The sequence below is a fragment of the Nicotiana sylvestris genome, chromosome 3 (genome assembly GCF_000393655.2).
Source record: "Nicotiana sylvestris chromosome 3, ASM39365v2, whole genome shotgun sequence".
NCBI classification, from domain to species: domain Eukaryota; kingdom Viridiplantae; phylum Streptophyta; class Magnoliopsida; order Solanales; family Solanaceae; genus Nicotiana; species Nicotiana sylvestris.
The window spans coordinates 25669281-25677620 of NC_091059.1; the positions used below are offsets into that span (position 1 = coordinate 25669281).

General features: G+C 33.4%; 1 long non-coding RNA gene across 6 annotated transcripts; it reads left to right on the plus strand.

The window, feature by feature from the left end:
- The first annotated feature begins 4494 nt into the window (after positions 1-4494).
- LOC104244433 (uncharacterized) lies at positions 4495-7885 on the plus strand. 6 transcript variants are annotated; one of them, XR_715494.2, is made up of 5 exons: positions 4495-4795; positions 4906-4997; positions 5639-5803; positions 5995-6931; positions 7584-7885. It is a non-coding gene; the product is annotated as an uncharacterized lncRNA (long non-coding RNA). The 6 variants fall into 6 exon arrangements; XR_715495.2 differs by having other exon boundaries at positions 4499-4795; positions 5995-6376; positions 6891-7885; XR_715492.2 differs by having other exon boundaries at positions 4500-4795; positions 5995-6197; positions 6328-7885.
- The last annotated feature ends 455 nt before the right edge of the window (positions 7886-8340 follow it).

Sequence of the window (8340 nt, forward strand, 5' to 3'; positions counted from 1 at the left end):
GGTTCTTGTCCATTCCCTGAAGTGAATGAGACGAACTTCCACCAAGCTAAACGTGGAAGAGGTCGTGGCCCCAGTCGTGGTCATGGCCGTGGTCGGGGAAGAAACCCCAATCATGGTAATAATAATGCACCAAAGAAGCCTCCTCACCACCAGCAGTGGAAAAGGAAGGAACAAAAGCATGAAGCGGTGCAAGCGCCAAATGCAGAAAATGCATGCTATAGATGTGGAGGAAAAGGGCACTGGTCACGTACTTGTCGTACGCCAAAGCACCTGGTTGAGCTTTATCAAGCCTCCCTGAAGAAGACAGAGAAAAATGCTGAAGCAAATTTTATTTCTGAAGATAATTTAGACTTCATGCATTTGGATGTAGCTGATTACTTTGCACTCCCAGAAGGAGAAACAAGTCATGTAATCGGTGGTGAATCTGTAGAAATGTAAATATTTTAATTTTTGTTATTTGTAATAGATAGTATGGTTATGTAATTGTTGTACATAAAGAAAAATTATGATTTGATAATGATGTTTACTATAATATATCTTATTTATGTCATTTTAAAGAATATGGATAATATTATTAGATCAACTTAAACTCTAGCAGAGTTTGCAAGAAATATACAACCACCAGAAGTAGTTATATTTCATATATCTCATTGTAATTATATTTTGTTAACCACCAGAAGTGGTATATGTCTATGATCACCAGAAGTGATAATTTAGGCTTTCTATAGTTACAATTGAAGATAAGCTACATAAATATTCTCTATATTAAATGCACGCCTCGATTTGCTCCTGAAGTAGTAAATATTTTAAAAGAGGTTGAGGCATCACAATTTGATGTGATTAATGCGCATTCAGATAATTATGTTCGATTTCCTGAAGGATGAGAACTTTTGATAATATTAATCCATTCCCTGAAGTGAATGTGACAATACTAATAAGTCGGGTAAATATGAACGCGCTCTTGATGTGAATACATTACAATTCACCTCCAGAAGAGTTAATATAATTGAGAGAATATATACTCAATATTTCGTATTTTAAATTTGCTCCTGAAGAAGTAACACAGTTGAAATTGCCTCCTGAAGTGGAAAAATATTATGAAGAAGAGTTTTCGTGTGCTTAAACAATTGTTTTACATTGTTTATTTGATTGTGATTTTCTCTCATGACACCAGCAGTGTCTGAGCAATATTTGATAGTACAAAATGTATCAATAACTCCTGAAGAGCTAAATGTTTGCCTAAAGAATACATGACACCAGTAGTGCCAGATAAATATTAGATTGTGGATAATAAATGAAGGCTCTCGAAGAGCTTATATACAAATATGTCATTCATATTATATGATTATGGTCAAAACATATGTTGTAGTAAACCTGAAGTTTACTAATACAAATGACTATCATATTGAGACTACAAATGATTGGAAGATTGATAATCTTCATGTTTCCACAATCATAGGGGGTAAAATAATATGTATGTGAGAAGTTACCTGCCTTATTCTTTAATTTGTACTATATCATGTATCACAGTAAACCAGAAGTTTACTAAAGCAAAAGTTTATGCCATAGTAAACCAGAAGTTTACTAAGAGATAGCACATGACATGATAAACTTGAAGTTTTCATTTGCCATTTTTAAATGAGCTATTTGAGAATTCAGATAAGCATATACTAAAGAACTAGAAGATTCTTCAGGAATTCTCATGTGTTGCTTGTTCTCATAATGAATTGATTATACCAGCTAAAGTTGGGACTAAGACCCCTGATTCTGAAATATATAAAAGGTGAATATGGGCTCGTTCACCTATCATGTGAACCACTTATAGGTGCATATATGAGATGGTTACATGTGTAATTATTGTCAACCTGCAGTTTGGCATTTGGAATTGCTTTTCTCGATTAAGAGCATAATTTTCAGATTATGAAATCAAGACAGTTCATCTTGATAATGCTGGTTTATATCCAAGCTGGTTTAGCATTGAATACCTCCTATTAATGTCTAAACCATTGCTTATGAGAACAAAGCTTCATGTGTTGGTCTAAGATTTTCTAAATTGCATATAGCAGCACTTGTATGCATCAGATCAACAATATATGATAAGTCCTCCCTTCACAATTGGTTTAGGATCAGAAACCAAATATTTTTACTATCTTTTGTTGCGTGGTATATGATTAATTTCTCTACCATAATACACAAAGATATGTTTCCCAAAGATGATTGGGGATATATGTTAGTTTTTCTAACATTTGGGGGATGGAATAAGCAGTTGAAAAATATGCTATATGAATCGAATTATCATGATCCTCACTTAGAAGATAATTCAAGTCGAATGTCAGAAGCATTTGCTGATCTAAAATTAAATATCATATTTCAGCTGCAAATGCTCCTATTAAAATTAAAGTCCCTGAAGGATAGAGTTTACTGTACGCATGAAGCGTGGTAGACCAATCGGTTCCAAAGGTAACAATCCTTGAAAAATAGTAGGAGCTAATGATCAAAATGATCATAATGAGGAGGAAATATGCTCTAGAAGAGCCCACGACATAACATTTCATGAAACTCCCGAAAAAGTTCAGGTACCTGAAAATAAAGAAAGTGATGAGATCTCCACAAGTTATGTCGCTTCAGAACTGACACAAAATGATCGTCGACGATATATTTAATACAATATAGTGCACAATATTGTAAAAGATTGTGAGGATCGGACTAGCAGTCCAGACACTTGAAGATGTCATACCATTTAGATACAAGTCTTAACCTATATGACTTATTTGGCTAAATCTATATGAAGATCCTTGAAGGATTGAAAATGCCCGAAGCATATAATTCAAAGTCTTGAGAAATGTACTCGATCAAATTATAAAGATCTTTGTACGGTTTAAAGCAATCTGGGCGCATGTGGTATAATCGCCTTAGTGAATATTTGCTGAAAGAAGGTTACATAAATGATGTTATTTGTCCATGTATTTTTATAAAGAAAATGGCATCAGAATTTGTTATACTTGCTGTTTATGTTGATGACATAAATCTTGTTGGAACTCCAGAAGAGCTTCAAAAGGCAATTGAATATCTTAAGAAAGAATTTGAGATGAAAGATCTTGGAAAGACAAAACTTTGTCTTGGTCTGCAAATTGAATATTTAGCAGATGAGATCTTTATCCATCAATCTGCCTATACAGAAAGGGTCTTAAAACGCTTTTACATGGACAAAGCGCACCCATTGAATACACCAATGGTTGTTCGATCACTTGAAGTAAATAAGGATTTGTTCCGACCTCCAAAAGAGGACGAGGAACTCCTTGGTCCTGAAATACTCTATCTCGGTGTAGATGATGCACTTATTTATCTTGCTAATGCTAACAAAAGTGGTGCAAATCATATTGGTAATGCAGGTTATTTATCCGATACCCATAAAGTTCGATTTCAAACCGGCAAGCAGGGAATGCATATGATTGAGATCAGTGATTCATTCGAGAAACATGTGGGTTGGAATGTGATAAAAGACCCACAATATTATACGGAGACAATGTTTCATGCATAGCACTATTAAAGGGAGGATTTATAAAAGGAGATAGAACGAAGCACATTTCACCAAAATTATTCTACACACACGATCTTCAGAAAAGTGGTGACATTGATGTGCAACAAATCCGTTCAAGTAATAATCCAGCAGATTTATTCACTAAATCTTTGCCAACTTCAACTTTTGAGAAGATGGTATACAAGATTGGAATGCGGAGACTCAAATATTTGAAACAAGGTTTTCATCAGGGGGAGTAAAATACGCGATGCACTCTTTTTCCCTTACTAAGGTTTTTCCCATGGGGTATTCCTTATAAGGTTTTTAATGAGGCACCTAGAAATGCGTCTTACTAAATATGTGTACTCTTTTTCCTTCACTGGGATTTTTTTCCCTCGTGGTTTTTCCTAGTAAGGTTTTAATGAGGCACATTATCTTTTAATGAACATCCAAGGGGGAGTGTTATAAATATATTATATTATGGATGTTCATTTAGTACTCCGTTGTAAATAAGCTTCCTGAAGAAGCTTATCCATATGGGACTCCACCGTAAATATGTTTATCTATTTAGTACTATATTGGAAATAAGCTTCCTGAAGAAACTTATCACTTCGGTACCCGATTATGGATAAACATTACCCCCAGTAGAAATTTATCCATATCAGGTATAATAAGCTTATCTTTTCAGTACTCAGTTATGGATAAACATTACCCCTAGTAGAAGATTATCCATACCGGGTATAATAAGCTTATCCATTCAGTACTCCGTTATGGATAAATATTGCTCTCAGTAGAAGATTATCCATATCTGGTACAGTAACAACTTACACAGCAGCTTACAACTTACACTGCAGCTTGTAGTAGCAGCTTACAGAGCAGCTTCCTTTCTTCTATAAATAGAAGAGATTTCAGTTCATTATATACATCAGTTTAAATTCGAATAATATATCAGTTTCTCTCTATACTTGTCTTTACTTTATAGTATTTGTTTCGTAACAACAACATTAATTTTCATCTTCCCTCCAAAAGCTAAGTTCTTATTTTCCATTTCCCTCTCTTCGCTAACTTCATTCGCCTTCATCAAAATTTCAAACTCTTTCCTCAACCACTTGATTTCACTCTACTTTTCCTTCCACCCTACCAAAACAATTATCTCCGTAAAATTCTCCTTGTTGCGATCGAAGAGTAAGGTATATCTGTTAAGGTGAGAAGGGGAAGCAAAATTAAGTACAACAAATTGGGAGGAGAAACCCTAAGGTGACTCACATAGTTAAGGTTACTAATTTCCTTATTCTTTCTCTCTTTGTCGTTGTTACATTTGTGAAAAGCTCAAGAAATATCTATGCAAGTATGTGGTAACTAATTTTGTTCATTATTGTTTTTAGGTATTTGTTAAAATGTCAAAACCAGTTGCATTCATATATCTGCCTTCAAAATTACGTAGCTTGTGATGTAATCATGAGGACTATTTTACCAGGTAATGAGTTATTCAATTTAGACAAGATCTTGAATCTTGATAATATTTTGCCCCTACTAACTAGCTATGATTTGCACTACCCTATTTCAAACTTTATTTTTATTTTTTATTTTTGTGACATGTGTTACAAATAATTCCCTGATAATTGGCAATCTGGCATATGCATATATTTTCAGACTTTGATGCATCAATAAGGTGGTAATATTTCTCTTGAAGTTATTGTAGGTATTAAAATATCTATTCAATATATGCCTAGGTATTATGCACAAGAGTTTAGAGGCATAAGAAAAGTGTTTGGCTTCTCTGTTATTTTTCTGACTTTAGAACACTGCAATAAGGTCATCAACTTTCCGAAGTGAATGTTAAATGCACAAGAGTGTGCATTTTTTCCAATACTGGAGATTGGATAGAAGTTGGGTTTGGGGTTTTTGAGGGAGAGATTTGTAAAAGAAAAAAATAAATTAAGTTGGCTACTACTATTAAATTAATGTTGAATTCATAAAAGATAAAAGAAAAATGTAAATGAAGTTAACTGCCAAGATACAGAGAACTATTATTACCGTTGAATTCAAAAAATGAAAAAAGAGAAACAAAAAATGTGTAACTATGCCGTAGTTGTGTCTTGAATGTTGGATGGCTAGGTACAGAAGGAGTGCAAGCGGGCTGCTCGACCAACGTAGCTGCTCATATTTTGTGAATGCTGGGGGCACAATTAATTTATATAAGAGTTTCGGGATGTATATGCAGACACATATACACAATTTTTGCCGAGGCTATCGGGTGCTGGTGACCCCTCTACTCACAAGGTAGGTCTGCCTCTGTACCCAAGATTAGTGGCCTCTAATATGCATTCTTTTATATATTTTGCTAGTATAACTTTATTATTTCTTATTGAATACTCTGAGTTTCTTCTCAATATGTTCTCATCGTATTGGTTTTTGTTGTATCTAATTTAATACAAAAAATATAACTACGTCGTAACGAATTACACTGGCAGCCGATTAACATTGGTTCCTCTTCTAAAAGAACTTATGGAAAATGAAATCCAAAGTATAAATATTCAGGTAAAGACCAACTCCTCAAGCCACCATTGTCTTGTATTTTATTTTTTTCTACTGTATTAATCAATTTCTTCTCAATTTCCAAATGAACTATTGTGCATTCGTTGTGTATGCTCGAGGAACAAGTGAGAAATTGCTGGTAATTTGCCATCTCCCTGAACAAGTCAACCAATTTTTCTATTATTTGCCTTGCTGTTATTCTTCCAGTTTGTATTGCTTTTTTCCTTTTTTTTCTCACCCATTTGTCTACATATTAACTTTCTTCCTAGGAATCCTGTGCTGTTACACTATCACACTTTCTTGAAAATTGAGTTTCAAGTAAGTATATTTCAGCATCCTATCTGTACTCTTAAATCTTAAAATTGAAATCCTATTATTTTGTGTTGGGACTTTGACATTATCCAACTTGAGACTGTTTAATATGGACATGTTTGATGCTAGTTTTTATTTTACTTTTAATCATCCCTTGCTTCAGAACTCTGATCCAAATTTACTTTCAAATCTTCTTTAAAGAACAAACATTATTGCATTGTGATTTATTTGCTTAGCTAATCCCATTTAACATTTAAATAAGCACATGAGATGATGTTTCTTGATCTCTTGATATTCTTTTTTTGTTACATATACACTGCTACTTCTGTTTTGGGCTGAGATATACCATTAAGTAATCCTATTTGATTCTCAAAGGTCCTTAAGAATTACTCAGACAAGATTTTCCATGGGATCATGTCGAATTGTTTGCTAATTATTTTTGCCATGGAAAATTTTGTACTTATTTTAATCGTTTTCATCACGGGTCAAGCCTTACTCATTGCTTATTGTTTCTTCTCAGGTAAGAGACCTTCCCATTGATATACTTTGACATAATATGCAGTTAATTACTAAACTACTCTTTATCTCGGATCAGTTTCTATATATCTCTGAGTCTGCAGTTTATTTTGTTGTGTTATACTAGAGGTTCTAGGAAAAATTGACAATAATACAGATGCACATACTGTGGTTATAAAGATTATGATTTAACATATGCTGCTTCTATCCATTGACTACTATTCTATTGTAACTGATTTCGACGGCTTCTATCTCAAAACTAAGATGATAGTACTGTCTTACATGAGCCACACAAAACTAAAGTTGTTCATTTTCCTCTTGATTGTTGAAAGTTAGAAAACAATAGGTTCTACATTCAACATATGTATATTGAGATGTAAGAAGTAGATCATCCTTCAAGTGATTCTAACTGAAACCTTGTTACTTGTTTTACTTAAGCAATTGTTGGTGTCTTTTAGAGTATTTGGAAGGGAGCATTATCCTTGTGTTTCTTTATTTTATTGTACTTCTCTTTTACCTATTTCTTTTTATACTTTTTTTCAACCAACTTATTTGGTTTATCTTGTAATATTATTTCCACTGGTTAATAATTGAAATTCTGATTCTCTTGGAGAAAAATTTCCTTGTCATCATAGATTCAGTTATTGGTATTTGCTCAATGATGACATGCAAGTACTGATCCTTGACGATTTTGCAGATGAAAACTAACAAGTGTAGTATGTGAAAGGAGAAGATGTAGAGATGACTGTATTGTGGAAGACAAGCAAAAGAAGTTCAGCATAGGAAGACACTATTGTGATCAAGATTTGCAGAAACCGGGTGTTGGAGAAATGTTAATAGGCTAACTACTGTCTTGGATTATGAATATTTGATGATAGTAGTTATTTGACTCATACTGATACTAGCTTTCGAATTCAAATGATGTATTTTTTTTATGTTGTTGACACTCTTGCAATATCAAGGTGAATTTAAAGAAATATATTGTCTTTTAGGATGAAAGGTAGCCTATTTTATCAAAAAAGTTTTATGTTATTATTTAGTGCGAATATTATCACTAATAAGCATATTAATGATGTTGGAATCACCTTTTAAATGAAAAATAGGTATAATGTTTCCTGACATTTTGATGCCATTATAATGATCCTTAATTTTCTTTTATCGGCAATAAAACAAATAACTACCGACCAAAACAAAAGCCATTAAAACCATATAAAAAGGTTGATTCAGGGGCACTTTTAGTGGCTATTGTAATTGCTGCTAAAAGTCAGATCTTTTTAGCGACAATAACTGAGATCTTTACCAGCAATCTAAATAATGCCGGTAAAGCTTTTAGCGACGCTGGCTACAGCGGCAAATAATTAATTGCTGGTAAAAGTTTTTGCAGCCATTATTATTGCCGCTAAAGTGAATATTTATTGCCGCTAAAGCGAATATTTATTGCCGCTAGAATCCTT